The sequence below is a fragment of the Hypanus sabinus genome, chromosome 19 (assembly GCF_030144855.1).
Source record: "Hypanus sabinus isolate sHypSab1 chromosome 19, sHypSab1.hap1, whole genome shotgun sequence".
Taxonomy (NCBI): domain Eukaryota; kingdom Metazoa; phylum Chordata; class Chondrichthyes; order Myliobatiformes; family Dasyatidae; genus Hypanus; species Hypanus sabinus.
In genome coordinates this window covers 78,250,611-78,276,403 of record NC_082724.1, presented here as the reverse complement: position 1 = coordinate 78,276,403, position 25,793 = coordinate 78,250,611, and the positions used below count along the sequence as shown (strand labels likewise).

Here is a 25,793-nt window from a genome sequence, read left to right as displayed (position 1 = left end):
GGTTCCACTTATCACTTGTCAGCTCTTGCCCAACCCCTTTCCCATGATACTGGCTGTGACCCCTGTTTCATTTGGGGGTTGGTGTGTGTGTGGATTTTTTGGTGCAAGTTCTAAGATTTGTGGTCTTTTGTGTATTCAGGATGGATGCAAAACATATATCAGGTGAGAATGGAATTTATTAGGTTTGTCTTCTCCAGAACAGAGGAGGCTGAATTCATAACTTAACAGAGGTTTATAAAATTGAGGGTGGCAGATACCAAAAATCCTTTTCTAAATGGTAGGGGTGTCCAAAAGCAAAAGTTATAGGATTGAGGTATGAGCCAAGAAACTTAGAGGGGATCCAAGGGGGAATTCTTTCACACAGTGTGACTAGAATCTGGAATGTGTTGTTTTAAGAGGTGGTAGAATTACATACTCTTTCAAAAATTGAGAAACATCTGGACAAATATTTGAATCACCAAAGTATGGTCCTAGTGTGGACAAATGGCACTTGTGTTGGTAAGGTCAATGGGAGGGGTTGGGTGGGGTATGGACAGGTGGACTGGTGGTTAAAAGTCCTGCTTCAGTGTTGTAGGATCCCACGACTATTATCATTTTCGGTCAAAGATCCTCTGTTGGAACAAAAGTCAAGCTTTAAGATCTCTTTCTGGCATGTACAATAGGATCACAATGTGAAATGTAATAATGAATTGTCCTTCTTTATTGAGAAGTTGTTAATGACCTCATCTTGAGGGCACAATAAGACAGGCAGTTGTGTCAGAGTTGGATACTGTTCAGACTTTTGGAAGTCAAAAGCCAGGTGTGACAAAGAAAAAATCTTTGTTTTAATTCCCAAACCAATCAATCCAAAAAATGACTCCAACTTTTAAAGAGATCGGGAAACTCCTTAAAAAAAAAGTGACCAAACTAAATATGTAGCTCACACAAAATGCTGGAGGAAGTCAGCAGGTCAGGTCAGGTAACATCCATGGAAATGAACAGCAAGTCAAGAGTTTGGTCAGAGATGTTTCTTCAGGACTGGAAAGAAAGAGGGAAGAAGCCAGAGAAAGAAGGTGGGGTGAGGGGAGGCTAGCTAGAATGTGCCAGGTGGGTGGGAAAGGATTAGGGCTGGAGATGAAGGAATCTGATAGGAGAGTAGAGTGGACCATAGAAGAAAAGGAAAGAGGTGGGAAACCAGGAGGAGGTGATAGGCAGGTGAGGAGAGGTTAAAAAGCCAGAGTGAGGAATGGAAGAGGAGGGAGTGGGAGAGAATTTTCTTTTTACCAAAATGAGAAATCGGTATTCATACCATCAGGTTGGAGATTACACAGATGGAATAGAAGGTGTTGCTCCTCCAACCTCAGGGTGGCCTCATTGTGGCACAAGAGGAGGCCATGGATAAAATGTGTAAGAATGGGAATTAAGATGTGTGGCCACCAGGAAGTTCCGCTTCTGGTGCACGGGTGGAGGTGTTCTCCTGTTTACAACAGGCCTCGGGAGCACCAGACACAATAAATCGACCCGGAAGGACTGTTTGGGGCCCTGAACGGTGAGGGAGGAGATGAAAGGGCAGATGTAGCACTTTGACTGCTTGCAAGGATAACTGCTGGGAGTGGGGAGGGATGAATGGATAACAGAATTGTGGAGGGAGCAATCCCTGCAGAAAGCAGGGGAGAGAGTAAATGTGTGGTTGGTGGTAGGATCCTTTTGGAGATGGTGGAAGTTGTAGAGAAAGATATAATGGACGTGGAGGCTCATAGGATGGTAGATAAGAACAAAAGGAACGCTATCAGTGTGAAGGTGGTGGGAAGATGAGGTGAGCACAGATGTTCGGCAAATAGAGGAGACAGTGAGGGCATCATCTATGGTGGAGGAAGGGAAACCCTGTTCTTCGAAAAAGGAGGACATCTCTGATGAGCTGGAAAGGAAAGCAGCATCCTAGGAACAGATACAGTGGAGACAAAGGAACGAAGAAAAAGTAATATCATTTTTACAGGAGACAGGGTGGAAAGAGCCACTGTTCATTTACAAGAGAAAGAAAATTATGATTAAATTTGTTATTTAGTCATTCTTACAACAGTGCTGAAAGTATAAAAGGTATCTTCAAACACTCCTTGAGTGAGACATAACTGAATTTCATCAGCAAATTTTTGAGGTAGATATTAAGATAATCAATGATCTGCGTTTTGAAGGATATGTGTAACATTGCAGCAAGAAAGAATAAGGAATGGGTGCAATAGTCTAAGCCACTGAAATATGAACTGGAGGTGTCTAAAGTTAATCTATTACTTCAAATCAGAGTTTGCAACGCACCACATGGAGGAATCATAGAGTAATACAGCAAGGAAGCAGGCTCTTTGTCCCAAACTGTCTGTGCCAACCAAGAAGTTGTCTGTGCCAACTCAGCAAGCCCCATTTGCCCAGGTAGCTCTAAACACAAAGGCAGCAAAATTTGAGAAGGAATTTTTCACTGTCCCCTCTTTTTCCAGTTGAAAGTTTTGTAAAGTCTGTGAAAAGAAGTTGAAAATGTTGCTGCATTTTTCTTGGAGTAACTGCATGACTTTTTAATGCAAGTATTACAGTTCAGCTTGTCTGGTCACATTGTAATTCAGTTGGATCGCTAGAATGCTGTGAATGCCTGTTTTCTAACTATAGATGACATGGAATTCGGTCTGCAGCACGAACTTCGAAACTGAAAGAAAAAAACGAAAAGAAACAATTAACTGTTAAGATCTTTGAACCTGAGCTGTCCAATAGGATAGCAAATTTCACTTTTTGTTGAGAAATGGGCCCTGTCCTCTTTAGGACAGGAACAAACCCTGAGCAATTATGCCAGAGTTGGATCCTGTTCAGACTTTAGGAAGTCAAATATCAAAGCCATGTGTTCATTTCATTGTTACACAAGAGATTCTCCAGAAATAAAATCTTATTTGAGTTCCCAAATATGGAACAGGTTAGGCACACAGCTTGACCTGTACTGCCTTTCAGACAAACCAGTGCAATGCCTCAGTGCAACTGTGAGGAAATGACAATGATTTGGGAAAATACCAGGCAAAAAACACGAAACATTTTCAGCTCCTGTACAGGGAACATTGAACTTATCAGGCTCACAGCTCGAAATTTCGACTCTTCATAAAGATGCTGAATTTCTCCAGCATTGTATGCGTGTGTGTCTGAGCAAGCCAGCGTCCATTAAGGACCCCCAGCACCCAGGACATGCCCCCTTCTCGCTGTTACCATGAGGTGGGAGGTACAGAAGCCTGAAGGCACACACTCAGAGATTCAGGGACAGCTTCTTCCCCTCTGCCATCTGATTCCTAAATGGACATTCAACCTGTGAACACCACCTTACTTTTTTAACATATTGTTTTTTTGCATGATTTTTAATCTATTGAAGAAACGTATACTGGAATGGATTTACTGTTTTTCTTCTATGCTATGCGGTGCATTGAACGCCGGCCGCGATCCCGGTGCTTGGCAGCCGCTAGATCTCGCGAGACCAGCGTTTGGGGGCGTGGCCGTCAGGCAGCGGAACGCCGTGATTGGCTCGCTCCTCAGTTCAAACTGGACGTGGGCGGTTGGCGGCGCCGCGGCTTCGCCATCAGGTGGGGCCTTGCAGCCCGTCGCTGGAGGCCGCTTTGGGTAACGCGTGACCAGCCCGATTTCCCATCCGGAGATGAGGTCGGGTGCAGGCGCGCATTCCCGTTATTGCGAGCAGTCTGATCCGGTCTCATTGTGGAAGGTCACCGGGCAGTCCTGAATTTCCAAACTGCAGTTGGAGCCGTGTCAAAATAAACTGCATTGCGGATTAAAGCGGTACTTGTACACTTACATCGACTCTGAGGAGGCAGTTGCGGTATTTAAATGATTCCAGATCTCTCAGCTGTACCTTGCTGTTTGCATGCATTTTTCTTCTGGAACTGCATACGTTATTTAGTTTACTGTCATAGTTCAGATTATGTACAAGATATGTGAACGTTTTTAAATGGTTTATGGGAAATGTGAACCAGTGAAATCTATTTAGTAATGATTACACCATCTGCTTAAAATGTCTTTGGTCGTCTTCACTGTTGTCAGGGCAATTTGGCATTGTCGTCTAAACTCTCTTGAAAAATCTGCGCCATTCTGAAATGTTAATTCTCGGCTCAATTATCTTGTATTCCTTCCCTCGTTCAAACTCCCCCTTTTTTTGGTCTCAATTTCCGCTCAGCCACTGGCTATCTCCACTAAGTAGTTACCTTTAACTATTTAACTTTGTTTTACAACTGCTATTTGTCAGTTTTTTTATTTAAAAAGATACAGTAGCATATCTAACATTGCTGGTCTGTCTCAAATCTTTTTCTTTGCAGCTAAATGTGGAATATTAACAAATGATTAAAAAGTTCGTTCATTTATAAGCAGACAGAAGGCAATAATGCTTTCTTTACGTTGTCACTTGCTCCATTTTTACCTGACGGTTAGATCTACAATCTGTAAACTAATAAATAGTATGTTTATTTTTTTAATTTTTAAACACTTTTTAGATTCTGATAAAGCCACTTAATGAATAGCGTTGGCTCTATTCAAATCTGAAATGTACTGTAAAATTTAAAGTACAACGGCTTATTTTTGGTGTCGTTGTTGTGGTTATCCCTCGAGGTCAAGGGTGATGGTCTTTGTTCCGTTGATCTATTTATGGGCTCTCAGGTGGCTTTGAAAATTCTTCCGCATTCAGGACAGGTAGTTCCAGATGGCAGATTGGGCTTTCTTTGTTGCTGGCTCTCTTTCTGTTTTCTTATCATTTCTTCTAATTCTGCACATCTGTTGGCTTCCAAAGTTGCTGTTTCTTCTCAGATGATGGTTTGCAGCTGTCCTTGGCTTTGGTTTCCCAAATTGTTTAAAGACAAATCCAAAATGCACCTAATCCAGAGGTGGCCTGGAATTGTCAATTACAATTTTCATGAAAAGATTCGACTCTCTTATTAAGTTATTTAATTTCAACATTGACCTTGACTGCAGGTTCCTATTCTTTGCATTTAAGTAGCTGTGCAATGATCTAGAAGTTTAGCAATTTGTTTTATTTGTTACAATTTTTTTTAAAGAAAGTTCATAGTGGTGCCTTCCACTCCAATGGGTATGTTATGGTTGGATTGAATATGGGCTTGGTAAATTGTGTAGTTTTGTGTTGATTGTGATATAATTAGGGTAGGTAAAAAGATGACAGGAGGGGGAAGGATGAAGCCTAGAGCTGGGAAGTTGATTGGCAAAAGGGATACAGGGCTGGAGAAGGGGAGGAGGGTATCATAAGATGGAAGGCCTTGGAAGAAAGAAAGGGGGAAGGGAGCACCAGAGGAAGATGGAGGACAGGCAAGGAGTGATTGTGAGAGGGAAAGAGAGGAAGCAAAAATAAAAATTGGGGATGGGGTAAGAAGGAGAGGAGGGGCATTAATGGAAGCTAGAGAAATCAATGCACATCCCATCAGGTTGGAGGCTACCCAGATGGATATAAGGTGTTGTTCCTCCAATCCGAGCGTGGCTTCATCTCGATATATAGCAGGCCACACCGGGAGCACCAGGCACAGTATATCGCACCAAAAGGAGATGTCTTCCTTTTTTTAAAGAAAGGGGCTTCACTTCCTTCACTATCAACTCAGACCTCAAATGCATTTCTCCCATTTCATGCTCATCTGCTCTCACCCCTTCCTCCCACCACCCCACTAGGGATAGGGTTCCTCTTGTCTTGTTCTGCTATCCGCAAGGATGCGTCTCCCTTGTCCATTTGTTTCCCCCCCCCACCCCCATCCCTTCCCACCGATCTCCCTCCTGGCACTTACCCTTGTAAGTGAAACAAGTGCTACACCTGTCCTTACACTTCCTCACTCATCACCATTCAGGGCCCCAGACAGTCCTTCCAGTTGAGGCGACACTTCACCTGTGAGTTGGCTGGTGTGGTATACTGTGTCCGATGCGGACTGGGAGACCGTTTCGCTGAACACCTACGCTCGGTCCGCCAGAGAAAGCAGGATCTCCCAGTGGCCATACATTTTAATTCCACGTCCCATTCCCGTTCTGATATATCAATCCATGGCCTCCTCTACTGTCAAGATGAAGCCACACTCAGGTTGGAGGCTTGGTATATTCCGGCTGGGTAGCCTCCAACCTGATGGCATGAACATCAATTTCTCTAACTTCTGTTAATTCCCCTCCTCCCCTTCTCACCCCATCCCTCATTTCTTTTATTTATCTATTTATTATTTTCCCTTTTTTCTTTTCTTTTTTTTCTCTCTCTGTCCCTCTCACAATCACTCCTTGCCTGTTCTCCATCTTCCTCTGGTGCTCCCCTCCCCCTTTCTCCCTAGGCCTCCCGTCCCATGATCCTCTCCCTTCTCCAGCTCTGTATCCCTTTTACCAATCAACCCTCTAGCTCTTAGCTTCATCCCTCCCCCTCCTGTCTTCTATCATTTTGGATCTCCTTGTCCCACTTTCAAATCTCTTTCTTCCGTTAGTCCTGATGAAGGGTCTCGACCCGAAATGTTGACTGTACTTCCTCCTATGGATTCTGCCTGGCCTGCTGCGTTCCACCAGCATTTTGTGTGTGTTGCTTGAATTTTCCAGCATCTGCAGATTTTCTCATGTTTTTGTTACTAGTATAGCTCAATTTATATTTTGATTTTTATGAAGATGCTCACCATACATGTTTTAAAGTCATAGCCCTGTATTGGTGTGAAATTTTGAATTGGAGAGATACTAAGGTCCTCTTAAAGTTATAAACTTCTTGTCGTAAACTGTACAAATAAGTTAGTCCATAGCAAATCAGTAATAGCTTTTACAGAGGGAAAAAAATAAATTGTTCCCACATAAAATCCTTTTGCTGCATTTTAAAAGAGCAATTTGCAAAGACCTGTGATTTTGCAATTAGTTTACTCCTTTTATTACTTTCCAATACAGAGGATTCCGATTAATTGAGCCATTGGTTAATCATGGCCGCTGTTTATTTGGGACACTATGCCATTTAATTGGGATAGGAGTCTTGTCAAGCATGGTACTAGCTGTGTGCTCGTTTTGCTGGTAAGCACTAAGCCACGCTTAGAGCAAACAGTTTTAAAATGGTGTCAGTTGCGTATGTTGGTGTTCAAAAGCCAGTGATTTTTTCTGTCACTAATAGTTGGAGAGAAATAATCATTGAGACAATTCAGAGCTGGTTTTGTTCACTGCAGTTTCAAGCATTTAGGCTTGGAGATGCCAGAAACAGCCTTGAATGAAAATGAAACTCTTTAATTCCTTCAGCAAGTTAGGATCTATGACGAATTAAAGGTATTGACAATTATCTTGAATGTTACAATGAAAATAAAGATTTGGAGGATGCAGTTGTTGCATTTTCTAGTTTAACATAGTGCTGGTGAACCATAGCAACTTCTGGCTGGTGGCTAACGAAACAAGGAAAACAACTAAATACTTTGTTCATCACTTTTTTTTTATCTGGCAAACAATAATCACAGGTTATAGTCTGTAACTTTGGACTTTAAAGCAATTTGATGTTTGGGCATTGATGTGCCGGCCCAGACTGAAACGGTCAGGGTGTCAGCTCCTGAGGATCAAACCGGTTCCAATCCTTGCTCTATGACTCTGCTCTGTGTTGAACTATGCTGATCTATGGGACAAGGTGGGGGAGAGGAAACCTGATTTGTCAGGAGGAACAGACAACTGGAGTGTAAATGCCACCGGACTAGACATGCTCAGGCATCCCTGATGATGATGGTGGAGTGTGTCATCAAAATGATGGATATCTGTAGCCGGCTGCCAGCCTGAGAAGTGTTTATTGGTAATAAAACATTCCTTTTCCCATTTATATTTCTTAATGACTGGAAAATGCACTGTGGGCGGGACTAATCTGTATCATAATTCCGTGATAAAGCCCAGCAGGAAATTGTCTAAACATGTGAATAATTCTTTATTGGAATTCCTTAATAAAGGAATATTCTTTAATTGTCACAAAGGTTTTAAGTTTATCTTCTCAGTGTGTTAGCTGTAAGTAATCAAGTTGCTTACCTTGATACTTCACAAATGGTTGTACTGTGCAGTACTTGTGCTCATTATAATCTGAATGTTAATTAAAATTTTTTGTAACAAATTTATTTGCTCTAAATTCTGCAAGTTCTGATCTTGAATCAGGTGATGAATATTAGCAGATGGACAGATGTCAGAACTTGAATGAAGTTTCCATCGCCGCTCAGAGATTGCAGTGTTGGTTTGAAGGCAAAAGAATTTGCCTGTTTATAGCACTTGAGTAATTATTTTCAATAGGTTCTGCTTGTTCCAAGTTGCTTAATAGTTGCATCAAAATGTAATGATCCAAAATAAAATATAGGGTGTTCATTAGTCAGATACTTAGCCTTCCTAAGTTATGGGTTGTTATTTTATGAGCAGATCCAATCTTTAGATAATTACAGAAGGTTGTTATTAAAGGAGTTTATTCACAAGAGAAATTCTAAGCATTAAAGAAATTAAAAATTAAAATTTAGAAGCTAATAGTTGTGGAGTCATTCAGTCCATTTATTCCATGCCAAGCTATTATTCTGCTTAGTTCCATTGACCAGCACTTGGACCATAGCCCTCCATACACCTCCCATCCATGTACCTCTCTAAATTTCTCTTGAATGTTGAAATTGAATCTGTATCTACCACTTGTGGCAGCTTCTTCCACACTCTCACTGACCTCTGAGTAAAGAAGTTCTCTCTCGTGCTTCCCTTAAAAATTTCACCTCCACCCTTAATCCATGGCTTCTAGTCTCACCTAACCCCAGTAGAAAAAACATGCTTGCATTTACCCTATCTATATCCTGCATAATTGTTTATACCACTACCAAATTTCTCTTCGTTCTCCTATGCTCTAGGGAATAAGTTCCTCACCTGTTCGCCCTTTCTCTATAACTCAGGTCTTCAAATCCTAGCCTCATCCTTGTAATTTTTTTTTCTGTATTCTTTCAGTCTTAGTGACTTATGAGCAAGATGTGGTTTTAAATTTCAATGGGAAATAGAAAAGGCTTGTAATATGGGCAATGTTACAGTAGTCATTTCAATATGCAAGTAAATTGCGAAAGTTAGATTAGTGCTGGATCCTCAGAGACAGAATTTGTAGTATGCCTACAAGATGGCTTTTTAGAGCATTGAACCCTTGTGAGGCAAAGATGATAATATGGCATTCACCCTGCTGTTTGAGAGGGAGAAGATAAAATCGGATGTATCAGTATTAAAGTGTAGTAAAGGGAATGTCGGAGGCATGAGAGAAGAGCTAGCTAAAGTTGATAGGAAGGGGTCACTAGAAGGGATTATGGCAGAACAACGAAGGCTGGTGTTTCTGTGAACAGCTTGGAAGGTGCTGGAAGAAAAGATGCATCCCAAAGATGAAGTGTTTTAAAGGGAGGATGAGACAACCAACCTTGGACAACAAGGGAAGTAAATGGTATCATAAAAACAAACAGAAGGCATATAATATTGCAAAGATTAGTAGGAAGTGAGAGGATTGGGAAGCTTTTTAAAAACTAGCAGAAGGCAATTAAAAAAAATGTTCTTAAAGCACAATGCTGGAGGAACTCTGCAGGCCAGGCAGCATCTATGGGGAGAAATAGTACAGTCAATGTTTTGGGCGGAAACCCTTTGGCAGGACTGGAGGAAAATGAGGATACCATTTTTTTTTTTTTGGTTATGTGAACAGTAAAAATAAATGAGAATGGAAATTGGACTGCTGGAAAATGAAATGGGAGAGGTGGTAATGGGGGAGTTTGAAGAGATTTGGTATTCTGACGGGCTGTATCACTGTCTGGTTTGGGGGCGGTGCCTACCGCACAGGACCGAAAGAAGCTGCAGAGGGTTGTAAATCTAGTCAGCTCCATCTTGGGTACTAGCCTACAAAGTACCCAGGACGTCTTCAAGCAGCGGTGTCTCAGAAAGGCAGTGTCCATTATTAAGGAGCCCCCAGCACCCAGGACATGCCCTTTTCTCACTGTTACCATCAGGTAGGAGGAACAGAAGCCTGAAGGCACACACTCAGTGATTCAGGAACAGCTTCTTCCCCTCTGCCATCTGATTCCTAAATGGGCATTGAAACCTTGGGCACTACCTCAGTTTTTTAATACATAGAATTTCTGTCTTTTGCATGATTTTTAAATTATTCATATATGTATACTGTAATTGATTTATTTAGCTATTTTATTGTGTGTTTTCTTTTAAATTCTATATTATTTCACAAATTTCACATCACATGCTGGTGATAATAAACCTGATTCTGATGAAGTAATGGAAGAGGAACTTAAGTATTTTGTGTCAGTCTTCATTGTGGAAGGCACTAGCAGAATGCCAGAAACACGACAGTGTCCGGGGGGGTTGAAGTGAGTGTAGTTGCTTGGGATGCTGAGACGTCTGAAGGTAAATAAGTCACCTCGACGTGAACGACTGCAATCCAGGGTTCTGAAGGAGGTACCTCGAGATTCTGTAAGCATTAATAATGACTTGTAAAGAATCCATAGATTCTAACATGATTCTGGAGGACTGGAAGATTGCAAATGTCATTTCACTCTTTTAAGAAGGAAGGGGGTTAGAAGAAAGGAAATTATAGGCTAGTTAGGCTGACCTCAGTGGTTGGAGAGATGTTGAAGTGCATTATTAAGGTTTTGGGGTATTTGGAGGCACATGATAAAATAGGCCAAAGTCAGCATGGTCTCCTTAAGGGGAAATCTTGCCTGATAAATCTGTTGAGGAAATAATAGGCAGAATAGTCAGTAGATATTTATTTGGGTTTTCAGAAGGCCTTTGCTGAGATGCTGTAAATGAAGTTGCTTAACAAGATAAGAGCCTAGGGTGCTTCAGGAAAGATACTAGCATGGATAGAAGATTATCTGATTGGCAGGAGTCAGAGTTGGAAGAAAGGGAATTCATTCTGGTTGGTTGCCAGTAACTAGTGGTCTTCCACTGGGGTATCCATTGAGACCATTTTTTTCCCGTTATATGTCAATGATTTGGATGATGTAATCGAAAATTTTGTGGCCAGGTTCATGGATGATATGAAAATTGGTTAAGGGGTAAGTAGTGTGAAGGAAGCATGTAGTCTGCAGAAGGATTTGGATTGGAAGAATGGACAAAGAAGCGCCAGATAAAATATAGTGTAGGAAAGTGTCTGCTCATGTACTTTGAAAGAAGGAATAAAGGTGTAGTCTGTTTTCTAAACTGGGAGAAAATTCAAAAAGCAGAGGTGCAAAGATCCCCTAAAGGTTAACTTCCAGGTTGAGTGGCAGTTCAGAAGGCAAATGCAATATTAGCATTCATTTTGAGATGACTAGAACATAAGAGCAAGTATGTAATGCTGAGGTTTTATAAGGCACTTGGAGTATTGTGAGCAGTTTTGGGCCCCTTATTTAAGGAAATGTGTATTGGCATTGGAGAGGTCCAGAGGAGGTTCATGAGAATGATTCTGGGAATGAAAAGGTTAAAATGTGAGGACTGTTTGATGGCTCTAGGCCTGTATTCACCAGTTTAGAAGAATGAGGGGGGTATTTCATTGAAATCCATCAAATATTGAAAGGCCTAGACAAGTGGATATGGAGAATTCCTCTCGGACCAGAGGGTACGGCATCAGAATAGAGGGACATCCACTTAGAACAGAGTTGAAAAGGAATTTCTTTAGCCAAAATGTGGTGAATCCATGGAAGTTAATGGGTATATTTAAGTAGAGTTTGATGGGTTCTTGATTAGTCAGGGTGCCAAAGGCTATGAGGAGAAGGTAGGAGAATGGGGTTGACAGGTCTAGTAAATCAGTTTTCATGGATTGGTGGAGCAGAATGAATGGGCTGAGTGACATTATTCTGTTTCTAGGTTGTGTGGACATTTTTCCTGTAAGTACGTGGCCACACCTACACAATACTTCAAATTAGGCCTTGCCAATGTTCTATACCATTTCAACATAACATTCCAACTCCTATACTCAGTTCTTGGATTTATAAGGCCAATGTGCCAAGAGCTTTCTTTATGACCCAATATACCTGTAGTGCCACTTTCAATGAATAATGGATCTATGTTCCCAGATCTCTCTGATCTATCACACTCCTCTGTGCCCTACCTCTCATTGTGCAAGTCTTACCCTAATTTGTCCTTCCAAAGTGCAACATCTCGTACTTGTCTGTCTTAAATTTCATCTGCCATGTTTCAGCCCATTTCTCCAGGTGGAGTTGATAGCCTTCCAAATGGGAAAAGTTTGTGATCTCTCAATTCAAATGGATTCTCCCCCTCAAAATGTGACTTACATATTTGTGGATAAATATGCATTGTCTTATCTTGTGTTTTTATGGTCATAAAACAAATAGTTTAATATTTGGAGCAGCTTAGAAATTATTTCAGAATTGTTCAAAATGTATTTTTGGTAATAGGTCTGCAGAGCAGATTTGTCTCAGATTTTGTGAGTGGTTCATCTACCAACAATATAATTTATGCTTTTTTTATGTATGCACAAACACTAAGTTGCATTTTTTTTAAAGAAATGCACAAAAGGCTCTTTAAGAACACAAATTGGAACTTTGGAATGCTTTCATTGATATGTTGGGGTGACCAATTCTCCCTGATCTACGATGTTAACATTTGTTTGGATTTTATACTGGGCATTGTACTAAAATATAAATTGGTGTGAATGAAGAAACTTGAAATTAGTAATAAATGTTTGTGCTTTAAATATTTGCTGGCAACAGTCATTGTAAGAGAGCAGTTTGCTCACTGGACAATGCAGAAGGAATACTTGAATCATGATGTCCAATATTGCCACGCTAATTTTGTTTAATTCGAAGTTAAGCTGCACTAATCCTGACAAGCCAAAATGTTTTGAAGGTCATAAATGTTTTGAAGTTGTTAATTATAAACATTCTATGTATGTTGAAATTTTGACTGGTAAATGCATTGTGAGAGTTATTTAGCCAATGTTTGGCTTGATAGTGCTCACTTGTAGTCTGTGCACGTCTAACCACTGTGCAATTCATTTGAGTCAGACACTGAGAGCATCTTGAAGGCTTTGGAGCAAGCAGTATCAAAGCTGATCAAAGGATCATTCAACCATGTTTTAAATAGGACTTATTCTTTTGGCTGCAGACTTGTACTGCACTGCCAGCCTTGTGGATTTGTGGAAGTTTAATGCTTTCTTTCATCTTCAAAGTTCTTTTTCCTAATCTGGCAGGCAAGTCTGGTATGGCACAAAGATGGTGGTATAATATTAAATGGTTTGTTGGGTATTCCATTCTGGTTAGAATCTACATAACTTAAGAGAATACTAGTGTTATTTGGAAAATATTTGAATTCTTTATTGAATTCATGTTGAATATTAGTGTTCATCTTTGTACTAAGCTATTTAATCATTCATACTGAATAAACCAGCCTTTGTATTTTTTTTAAAAAAAGACACACTTTTATAAGTGGCAGTCAACCTTCACATCTTTGTGTGTGGAAGCTTTTGCGTGTTCAACTGGATGGCCTGTGAAGGAAGTATTTGATAAAACTATATTTTTTTGGTTATAATTTTGTTATGGAATTTGAGTATAGTGGATTCCAGTTAATCAGGGCAACTACTCATGTGAGACAACTCTTAAAGAACAAAAACTAATCGGGAAAAATATATCCGGGGGCCAGAAACATGAGAAAATCTGCAGATGCTAGAAATCTAAGCAACACACAAAATGCTGAAAGGTCTCAGCCCCGAAGCATTGACTGTTTGCTCTTTTTGATAAATGCTGCCTGCCCTACGGAGTTCCTCCAGCATTTTGTGTGCGTTGCTGAGAAAGTATTCGTGATTTCCTTAGTTTATTTGGGACACTGTGTCTCTTAATTGAGACAAGACACTCTTGCCGAACAGCTTCTACCATCAATCACTGTGGCTGTTTAAAAAGGTTCAAAGGTTCATTTATTATCAAAGTATACAACACTGAAATTCTTCTATTCTCTGGGTAGCCAGGAAACCAAGGAAGAAAAAGGCAGCATGATGATCTACCCCCAAATCCCACCACCTCATTTAAAAAAAAAACTAACAAAAACAGAACAGGCACATCACCCCCGAATCACTCCTCCTGCACAAGAAGAACAAAACAGGTCAGGCACATTGACAGCACCATTCCCCCCCACCCGCACAAGAAACACAGAAGATCAGGCAAATAAGTATAATATAAAAACTATAAGACTGGAAAAAAAAAGTCTATAGTCCAAGTTCACATCCAAAACACAGAAAAAAACATGGGCGGGCAACGCTCTCCAGGAGCAGCAGCAGGGACTCGCCCTCTGCACTCACTTTGATGCTTTAATCAGTGAACAATGGGAGCTATAATTGGTAAAATGGAGACGATAACAGCATCTGTTAATCATAAGCTGGAACAATTTGATTCATACTGGGAAAAATGGTTTAACTACATAATGCCTCATAGGCCTGATTTTATTCTCACAAATCAATGAATATGTTGTAAAAAAAAATCTTTCTCTACTTGTACATAGATATTTCCTTTTGCTTGTTTTTGTAAATGTCCATTGTAATTTCCATCCATGCACTTAAAGTGATAACCACTTCCTAGTAAGAGTCTTTTTAGCAGCCACCAACAATACATTCATTAAATATTTATCTCTTTTCAACCATTCTTGAGGTATATACCCAAAATATATGGTCTTACTTTCTAAGGGTATTTCTCATTTAAAGGTGTCTTGTAGGGCTCATATTTTTTTGGGACTGCCCTGTTATCAAAGTCTATTGGAGTGGGCTATTTCCTAAATAGCTCTGTCAAGCATGTACCTGCCTTGGTTACATTTTTAAGCGTCTTGTTAACATATTGTCGCATCTGTAAATACCAATAAAATTCTTGTTTTTCTAATAAGTGTTTCTCTTTAAGCATTTCAAAACTGAACAGTGTTCCTTCTTTCATTATGTTGCAAAGAAATGCTATATTCCTTTAGCTGTCCATTCCTTAAATCTAGCATCAATTTATTCGGCGTAAAATCTGAGTCATATGCACACTATTTAAGAATTGCAATATTTCCCTCTAGATTATATTCTTTTACAGTAGTTTTCCATATTTTAAGAGTCAATTTCACCCATGGGTTATCAATAGTATTTGTATACCTTTGTAGGTTGTTAGCAGCCAAAATTGCTTGTATGGGGATGGGAAGTACCCGTTCCTTAATGTTTTTCCATTGAGTGCCATATGATGGGTTGCACCAACATATCACAGCTCTCAACTGTGCTGCAAAATAATAATCTCTAAGAGAAGGTAGGCCCCATCCCCCTTTTTCCTTTGCTAATTACAAAGTTTTGAGACAAACTCTTGGCCTTTTACCCTGCCAAGTATACCTTGATAACATCTTGTTCCTTTCATTGAATTGATTTTGATTAATCTCTGTTGGTAGGGTCTGAAAGAGATATAACAGTCTGGGCAGTATATTCATTTTAATAGACTCAGTCCTTGAACTGAGACTGAAAAAAGGAATCAGGTTCCATCTTGCCATATCTTCCTTAGTTTTTTAATATAAGGGCTGATAATTGCATTCTGATAATTTTGCCAAATCTTTTGGCATGATGCCCAAATATTTGAAAGACTGTTTGCCATGCCCAGGGGTATCGACTTTCAATTTCTCTTGGTGGGCTATAGTTATGTGAAAGTAGTTGGGTTTTATATATGTTGATCTTGTATCCTGATAATTAACCATATTGTTCAAAGGATTGCATCAATTTAGATAAAGAGTATGTTGGTTGCCCTAAATAGATCAAAATGTCATCCGTGTAACAAGCCAATTTATGCTCTGTCCCTTTAATAGTAATTCCCCTGATATCTTCATTTTGTCTGATGTATTGAGCTAATGGTTCCAGACGTAATGCGAAGAGTAGTGGTAACCATGCACAACCCTATCTCGTGCCCCTTTTTAGGGTAAGACTATTTGATTAATATCCATTGATTTTAATCCTAACAGTAGGATTGTCATATAGTGTCTGTATAGTTTTATTAATTGTGTCTTGGAAACCAAATCTATGTAAAACTCTGTAAAGAAAATTCCAATTAACTGAATCAAATGCCTTTTCAGCATCCACGCTTATCACTATTGCTTTGATTTTTTAAAATATATGATCCATAATGTGAAGTGTCTTTTGTATATTGTCTTGTGTTTGGCATTGTCGTATAAAACCTGTCTGATCGTTACGTATCAGTATGGGTAGAAACTCTTCACTTAGCTTATTCTTTTTATCATTTTTGTTCTTGGATCCCTAATTCTATGAATTGTATTTTCTGCTTTTTTTTTCCGTTTGGCCATGATGGAGGTAAATAATCTATAATCTACATTAAGAACAGATATTGGTCTAAATGATCCGCATTCCATTTTATACTTGCCTTCTTTCGGTATAGCTGAGATTATCGCTCCCTCACAACTGGGTGCCATTTGTGCCTTTTTTTGGAGCCCAGTTCAGTGTGAGGAGTAAAACAGGAATTAACTCATTTTTAAATTCTTTGTACCAGTTAGCTTATTCTTTTATCATTTTTGTTCTTGGAACCCTAATTCTATGAATTGTATTTTCTGCTATTTTTTTTCAGTTTCCATGCCAGTATTTTCATAGACTTAGATCCACTTTCATAATGTCTCTGTTTCAGAAACATTAAATTTTTCTTGATTTCATGCATAGTCAAACTATTAATTTCATTCCTTATTTTTTAAATTTCCTCTAATGTATCCTGTGCCAACTTCAGTTTCTGTTTTTTCTCTAGTTCCTTCAGCCTATTTTGTAATTCCTCTAATGTTTTATTCCTTTTTTCTTATTTGAAGATATCGCTATAATTTTCCCTCTTAAAGACAGCATTCAGAATATCCCATAGAATGTGAGGTGAAACCTCTCCATTATCATTAAATTCTAAGTAGAGACCAATTTCTTTTTTAATTTGTTCCTTAAAGTACAGATCATTGAGTAGACTTGAATTTAGTTTCCAAATAGTATTCTTTGGTTGTAGGTCAAAATCAACAGATAAATATATAGGTGCATGGTCACTTACATCTATTGTCCCAATACCATAGGTGTTTATTTTGTCTTTGTCTTTTCCAAGTTCAAGATTCAAAAACTTTATTGTCATTCTAACCGTACATCAGCTCTGCAGGGCAGAATGAGACAGCGTTTCCCAGGAACAGTGCAATCATAGCATAACAAACACAACACTAAATAATAAACATAACAATAAATAGTAAAACACAACAGCCACTTGTCAGTTAAAAACAAGTTAGAAGTGTCCAGTGCAAGTTAAAAGTGTCCAAAGCAGAGTCAGGAAGAGCAGCAATTTAGCAGTCTGACTGCCTGTGGGAGGAAGCTGTTTAGTAGCCTTGTGGTTTTAGTTTTGATACTCCTGTAATGTTTACCTGATGGCAGAAGAACAAACAGTTCATGGAGAGGGTGTGAGGGGTCTTTAATGATGTACCGTGTCTTCTGGAGGCATCGACTCTGAAAGAGGTCTTGGACAGAAGGTAGGGAGACCCCAATAACCTTCTCTGCTCCCCTAACCACCCTCTGCAAAGCTTTTTTGTCGGCAGCACTGCAGCTGGAGTACCAGGTTGTGATGCAAAAGGTCAGCACACTCAACCACGCCTCTGTAGAATGTAGTTAAGATGTTAGTGGGGAGATGCTTGTTTAAGCTTCCTCAGAAAGTGCAATCTCTGCTTGGCTCGTTTCACAATCCCAGTGGTGTTCCTAGACCAGGTGAGATTGTCCGAGATCTGCACCCCAAGGAACTTGATGTTTTCCACTCTCTCCACTGTGGAGCCGCTGATGCTGAGGGGTGTGTGCTCAGGCTGAGACAGTCTGAAATCGATGATCATCTCCTGGGTTTTGGTGACATTAAGCATTAAATTGTTGTCACCGCACCAACTCTCTAGGTGTTTGACCTCCTCCCTGTACATTGTTTCATCATTTTTGCTGATGAGCCCCACTATCAGCAAATTTAATGATCGGGTTCTCCTTGAATCTGGCTGCACAGTCATGTGTTAGCAGTGTAAACAGCAATGGGCTAAGCACACAGCCTTATGGGGATCCAGTGCTCAGTGTGATGGAGTCAGAGATGTTCCTGCCAACACGAACTGACAGTGGTCTCTCTGTCAAGAAATCCAGAATCCAGCGACACATGGCAGTGTTAAGGTCAAGCAGTGACAGTTTCTCCACTAGTCTCTGCGGGATGATGGTATTGAACGCTGAACTGAAATCAATGTACAGGATTCTGGCTTAAGTGTCTTTGTTGTCCAAGTGAGAGAGAACTGTGTGCAGTGTGGTGGATATTGCGTCCTCCGTAGAGCGATTTGGACGATAAGCAAACTGTAGCGGATCCAGCGATGAGGGGAGGCTGGCTATGATAGGAGGCTTGACAAGCCGTTCAAAACATTTCATCACTATGGGGGTCAGGGCAATGGGACTGTAATCATTTAGACAGGCTACAACTGATTTCTTTGCTACAGGGATGATTATGGAGGTTTTGAAGCATCTGGGGACAATGGCTTGACTAAAGGAGATGTTGAAAATGTCTGTCAGGACATTTGCTAATACATCAGCACATTCCTTGAGCACACGTCCAGGGATGTTGTCGGGACCTCCTGCCTTTTGTGGGTTAACCCTGGGAAGGGTCTTCCGTGTTTGCTCTGAATCAATGATTGGAGCCAGCTGGTCAGATGGTAAGAAGGGACTGGCTCTCCCCCTTGCTGCAGTGTTTGATGCTTCGAAGCATGCAAAGAATTTGTTAAGCCTGTTAGGAAGAGAGGCGTCACTGTCATCAGTTTTCTGCCTGATCTTGTAGTCTGTCAGAGCTTTAATTCCCTGCCACATCCGTCTGGTGTCACCTGTGTCACAGAAGTGTCCATGTATTTTGCGCGCGTAGGCCCTTTTCACTTTCCTGATCCCTAGTGAAAGTGCAGACCTGGCTGAGCGAAGCACACTCCTGTCCCCTGATCTGTAGGCTGTGTCACGGGCCTTCAGTACTGAACGCACCTCTGTTGTCATCCATGGCTTTTTATAACCACGTGCGGTGAAGGTTTTCATCACAGTGACATCCTCCATGCAATTGGCTATGTAGCTGATTACTGCCTCTGCATACTCCCCAATGTCTATATGGTCATCATGGGAGGCTGCTGTTTTGAATATGTCCCCGAAATATTTTGAAATGTTATGAAATAGTGTATTGTATATACAGAATGGGGAGCAGAATAATGAATGTAATCCCTCTATATTTCATTTAAACCAACATCCTCAAAGTGTATTAACTTTCTTATGTAAGGATTTTGTTTCATAGGTTCTTCTAGTGGAAGAGTCTAAGTTTGGTTGTATTTGTAAATTTAAGTCTCCCCCACATATCAGGAGACCTTCTGTTTCCGCTACCATAATATCAGTAATTTTCTGAAAGAAACCAATATCACTTCCCGGGGGTGCGTATATATTCAATAGAGTAACTGAATTTCTGTCTTTATTCCCCATTACCAGAATATATCTGGCCTCCTTATCTCAAAATTTTTCAAAATTTAGCTTACTTGAGATAAGATTAGCAACTCCTCTCCTTTGTCCTGATTTATATGAGGAGAAAAACAAATTAGTGAAGCCCATTCTCTTTAGTTTTCTATGCTCCTTATCACTTAAGTGAGTTTCCTGTAAATATACTACATGGGCTTGTTCTTTTTTCATTTTGGATAAAATTCTATTAAGTTTGATTGGATTTAATAGCCCATTGACATTAAAAGAAATGAATTTTACTTTGTCCTTGGCCATCTGTATTTATCTGTCAATGTATCATTGAAATTAGCAGAATAAAACTTGAATTGATTTACTCCTTAAACAAATAAGAACCAAGAAACACAAATAATAATAAAAAAGGCAACGAAGGTGTGATTCCAAGGCTGAGGTCTCTAGTAGATGACCCTGCGTTGAGCTAGAGGAAATGTCTAGCTGTGGGGGGTAACCCCTCCTACCTGTGAGTTGAGGGCCCCCATTGCAGTATTCATAAAAGTCGGTGAACAAATCCATTACACAGAAAAGTTTTCCCTGTGAACTCCTCATATACACAGACACACGTTCTCAATTTGGTGGGGAAAAAGGAGTAAGTGAGTGAATAAAGAAGAATAACTGGTCAGCAGGAGACGCTCATGAAGTGAGCATTGTTTCAGATTCGCTCCATAACCTTTACTTTTTTTAACCTATGATCACCCTTATTTAACTTACTTTTACCTACACCAAAAGATTCTTGCTACTTTTTTGGACTTATCTTTAAGAGTTTATTGTGAATTTTGAAGAAATGAATACAGAAGCGGCTCTGAGATCTAAAGGGTGAGATCCTGGGAAAGATTCTAATGGGAACGGGAAGAAGAAAAAGACCGATCCTAAGCACAGTGAATTGACTTATGAAATGTTATTGGAGGTTTTAAATGAAAAATTTGAAGAACAACGACAAATTTTAAAACAAGATATAAAGACATTTCAAGATTATATGGATAAGACGGATTCAGTAGTTAACCAGCAGCAAGTTCTAATTGCAACTTTGCAAGAGGACGCTCGGAAGCGAGACTTGATAATCGAAAAACTGGAGCAGAAATTACTTTCGACGATTAAACAGGTGGAAACACTTAAAACCAAGAGTGTCGACTTTGAGAATTGGTCCAGAAGACTGAACTTACGCATACTTGGTCTCCTGGAAGGTATTGAACAAGGGGACCCCTCGAAGTACTTTGCTCAACTTTTAAAGGATGCGTTCCCTTTTGTATTTCCAGATAGTCCTCCGTTACTTGATCGCGCTCACAGAATTATGCTTCGATCATCAAGTGCTTCAGCTAAACCATGGGTCGTAATTGTCTGATTTCATTATGTGCATGTTAAAGAGCAACTTATTTGTGTGGCTCGGTGTGTAGGGATGGTCAAATTTCAAGAATTCAATTTTCGATTAGTGGAAGATTTTAGTCCAGAAGTAATGAAGGCAAGGCTTCTTTTTAAACCTCTGATGTCCGAATGTTATGAGAAAAATCGAAAACCTGTGCTCTTATACCCTGTGAAGCTCAGAATATCGCCTCCCAATGCATCACGGCGTGTTTTGCTTTCTACATCTGAAGCTAGAAGCTTTTTGAAGGAGAACTTCCCTACTGCTACGGATTCTCATCTCTAATAAATGAGTGATTTTGATCGTTGCAAGATAGTTTTTGTTTCCAAAACCAGATTTTGTTTCTGGCTATTGGTGTAGGTTTACTCTATATTTTATACTCTAGTTAAAGTTTTTTTTTGATATACTAATCTTTTTATTTTACTTACTTCAATCACTGTACTTTAGCTTTGGTCATTGTTATTAATCCTTCGAAGGTGAACTTTTTTTTTACTAAGATGGCGGTTTCTTTAAAATATTTTTGGCTTTTTTTTTGATTTCGCCATTTTGTTCTCTTCTTCCTATAATGCGTTTCTTATCACAGTTTAAATTTTTTTTTGGTTTGTTTGGGTTTTAACCCGATTTATAAGTTACTAGTGATTATACTCTTTTTTACTAGCAATTATATTAAGAAGTTTGGTTTTAGTATAGTGATTATTATTTCTTTAGAGTTTGGGTGGATCTTTTTTATCCTTTATATACGGAGTTGTCTTCTGCTGATATGGGGGGTAGATTTAGTTTCATTTCTCTTTTTCCCCAGCCTTTTCCTGGCTGGGGAGATCTTTTCTCCTCTTGGGTATGGGGTGGAGGGTCTTTTTCTAAATTTTATGTTCTTTACACCAGTTTCTTTTAGTTTCTTCATTTGGGCTGATTTTAAACTACTAAAATGTCCGCGATGTCGTCACTTACGGGTCCGCCCCTTATTTTTGCTCCTCTTCCAGGTGCATGAGTTCAAAATTTGGTTAACCCTTTATATACCAAAGGGTTGATTTCAGAAATATGGCTCAGACCATTAATTTTGTCTCTTGGAATACTAATGGCTTAAACCATCCGATTAAATGGAAAAAGATTTTCAAAGTATTTCAAAGACTCAATGCACATATTATTTTTGTACAAGAAACTCATGTGAGGAAAGAGGACAATTATCGCTTTTTTAGGTTTTGGAAGGGTCAACAGTACCATTCGAATGCTAAAGTAAAGGGAGTTTCCATTTTTATTGACTCCTCTATTGCGTTTGTCCAACACAATACCTTTTCAGATCCGAATGATAGATTTTTGTTAATTACTGGCTTACTTTTTAACAAAAAGGTTGCTATGGTTAATGTTTATGCTCCAAATGTGGATTATCCTGATTTTTTTTTTAAGCCCTTATTTACTTCTCTACCTAATCCAAATGAATATAAGTTAATAATGGGTGGTGACTTTAATTGTTGTTTAAATCCTTTGTTGGACAGATCTAGAAGTAAGCCTAGCAATTATAGACCTGTCAGTTTGACATCAGTGGTGGGTAAATTAATGGAAAGTATTCTTAGAGATAGTATTAATAATTATCTGGATAGACAGGATCTGATTAGGAGTAGCCAGCATGGATTTGTGCATGGAAGGTTATGTTTGACAAACCTTATTGAATTTTTTGAAGAAGTTACGAGGAATCTTGACGAGGGTAAGGCAGTGGATGTAGTCTATTTGGACTTCAGCAAAGCCTTTGACAAAGTTCCACATGGAAGGTTAGTTAAGATGGTTCAGTCGTTAGGTATTAATGCTGGAGTAATAAAATTGATTCAACAGTGGCTAGATGGGAGATGCTAGAGAGTAGTGGTGGATAATTGTTTATCGGGATGGAGGCCGGTGACTAGCGGGGTGCCTCAGGGATCTGTTTTGGGCCCAATGTTGTTTGTAATATACATAAATGATCTGGATGATGGGGTGGTAAATTGGATTAGTAAGTATGCCGATGATACTAAGGTAGGAGGTGTTGTGGATAATGAGGTGGGTTTTCAAAGCTTGCAGGGAGATTTATGCCAGTTAGAAGAATGGGCTGAATGTTGGCAGATGGAGTTTAATGCAGAGAAGTGTGAGGTTCTACATTTTGGCAGGAATAATCCAAATAGAACATATAGGGTAAATGGTAGGGCATTGAGGAATGCAGAGGAACAGCGAGATCTAGGAATAACAGTGCATAGTTCCCTGAAGGTGGAGTCTCATGTAGATAGGGTGGTGAAGAAGGCTTTTGGAACGCTGGCCTTTATAAATCAAAGCATTGAGTACAGAAGTTGGAATATAATGTTAAAATTGTACAAGGCATTGGTAAGGCCAAATTTAGAATATTGTGTGCAGTTCTGGTCACCAAATTATAGGAAAGATATCAATAAATTAGAGAGAGTGCAGAGACGATTTACTAGGATGTTACCTGGGTTTCAGCACTTAAGTTACAGAGAAAGGTTGAACAAGTTAGGTCTCTATTCATTGGAGCGTAGAAGTTTGAGGGGGGATTTGATCGAGATATTTAAAATTTTGAGAGGGATAGATAGAGTTGACGTGAATAGGCTGTTTCCATTGAGAGTAGGAGAGATTCAAACGAGAGGACATGATTTGAGAGTTAGGGGGCAGAAGTTTAAGGGAAACACGAGGGGGTATTTCTTTACTCAGTGATAGCTGTGTGGAATGAGCTTCCTGTAGAAGTAGTAGAGGCCAGTTCAGTTGTATCATTTAAGGTAAAATTGGATAGGTATATGGACAGGAAAGGAGTGGAGGGTTATGGGCTGAGTGCGGGTAGGTGGGACTAGATGAGATTAAGAGTTCGGCACGGACTAGGAGGGCCGAGATGGCCTGTTTCCGTGCTGTGATTGTTATATGGTTATATCTACTCAGACTTTACCTAATAAGTCGGCCACTTATATTAACTCTTTTTTTGACTGATAATGGAATTTTTGATATTTGGAGATTTCGGCATTCTAAGGACAAAGAGTTTTCATTTTTCTCACATGTTTATCATTCCTACTCGAGAATTTATTATTTTTTTATTGACTCTTGTTTTATTCCATTGGTAATTGGTTGTAATTATGATATTATAGCCATCTCTGACCATGCTCCATTAAAACTTTATGTTAAATTTATGGATACAGCTTCTAGTGCTAGACAATGGCGATTTGATTCTACCTTACTGCAAGATCCAGATTTTATTAAATTTATGAAGGAACAGATCGATTTTTTTTTTCTTTTCAACTAACTCCACGGATGATATTTCTTGCGGAACACTTTGGGACACTTTTAAAGCAAATATACTTGGACAGATTATCTCCTACTCCGTTGGTCTGAGAAAACGCATTAAGAAGGAAACTCTTTTATTGGTTGATAAAATTAAAGAGATTGATAAGAAATATTCGATTGCTCCTAGTAAGGAGCTTTACAAACAAAGGGTTGAACTTCAAACGGAACATAGTTTATTACTTTCATCTTCGATTGAAAATCAATTAATGAAAACCAGATCTGATTTTTATATGCATAGTGATAAATCAGGCAAACTGTTAGCTAGTCAATTGAAGAATGCTTTCGTTAAACGTCAAATTACTAAGATTCGTCAGCAGAATGGGGATCTGACAGTTAACCATGATAAATAAATCTTTTCAAGATTTTTATACCTCCCTGTATCATTCTGTATTCCCTCATGAATATAATACCATGTGTGATTTTCTTGGGAAATTGAATTTTCCAAAATTATCATCAGATAATCTTTCAATATTAGAAACTCCTATTACGGATGCAGAAATTAAAGGGGTTATTTCTCTATGAATTCTGGGAAAGCACCAGGTCCAGATGGGTATACAGTAGAATTTTTAAAATGTTTTTCCGCTACTTTCTCCTTGGTTATGCACGGTTTTTGAAGAAGCAATTAGATTTGGTAATCTGCCACAATCTTTTTATAGAGCTTCCATTTCTTTAATATTGAAGAAAGATAAAGACCCTACTGACTGCATCCTATAGACCAATATCTTTATTGAATGTAGATTCCAAGATCTTTTCCAAGTTACTGGCATCCAGGCTGGAGAAGGTATTACCCCAAATTATTTCGGAAGATCAAACTGCTTTTATTAAAAATCGCTATTCTTTTTCCAATGTTAGGAGATTATTGAATATTGTTTATACTCCATCACATAGCACTTCAGAATGTGTTATTTCACTAATGCGGAGAAAGCATTTGATAGAGTTGAATGGCCATACTTATTTACTGTGCTTGAGAAGTTTAATTTTAGTCCGACATTCATTTCCTGGATTAAACTGATATATCATACTCCAGTAGCCTCGGTGCTTACTGACAATCAAAGATCTCCCTTTTTTCATTTATTTCGGGGTACTGGACCAGGCTGTCCTCTTAGTCCATTATTATTTGATATTGCTTTAGAACCCTTGGCAATTGCTATCAGAGAATCACAGAACATTTTTGGCATTAATCGTGGGATGGATATACATAAGCTATCATTATATGCAGATGATTTATTATCATTTATTTCTGATCCTGAGAAATCCATTCCTGCAGTTATATCATTGTTGGCTCAATTTAATAATTTTTCCAGGTATAAATTAAATCTTAATAAGAGTGAATTGTTTCCTTTAAATAGACAGGTTTCAATTTCTGGAAATTTACCTTTTAAATTAGTTAATGACTCTTTTATTTACTTGGGGATTAAAATCACAAAAAACTATAAGGACTTATTTAAGGTTAATTTTTTACCCCTAATCAATCAGATTAAATATTTGTCTACTAAATGGTCACCAGTATCTTTATCTCTGATAGGTTGGATTAATGCTATTAAGATGGTTATTTTACCCAAGTTTTTATATATATTTCAAGCGGTACCAATTTTTATTCCGAAATCTTTTTTTGTTAATGTTGATTCAAAAATTTCC

At 39.1% G+C, this 25,793-nt stretch overlaps 1 protein-coding gene across 2 annotated transcripts in view; it reads left to right on the top strand.

Annotated features, from left to right (window-relative positions):
* The first annotated feature begins 3,557 nt into the window (after positions 1–3,557).
* spdl1 (spindle apparatus coiled-coil protein 1) overlaps positions 3,558–25,793 on the top strand; it is a 68,736-nt gene continuing 46,500 nt past the window's right edge. The window contains exon 1 of one of the 2 annotated variants that reach the window (XM_059944829.1): positions 3,558–3,795. The gene's annotated coding sequence lies outside the window, so the exon portion shown is untranslated. Of the gene's footprint in view, positions 3,836–25,793 lie in introns of both variants that reach the window. The other variant, XM_059944830.1, reaches the window with a different exon arrangement.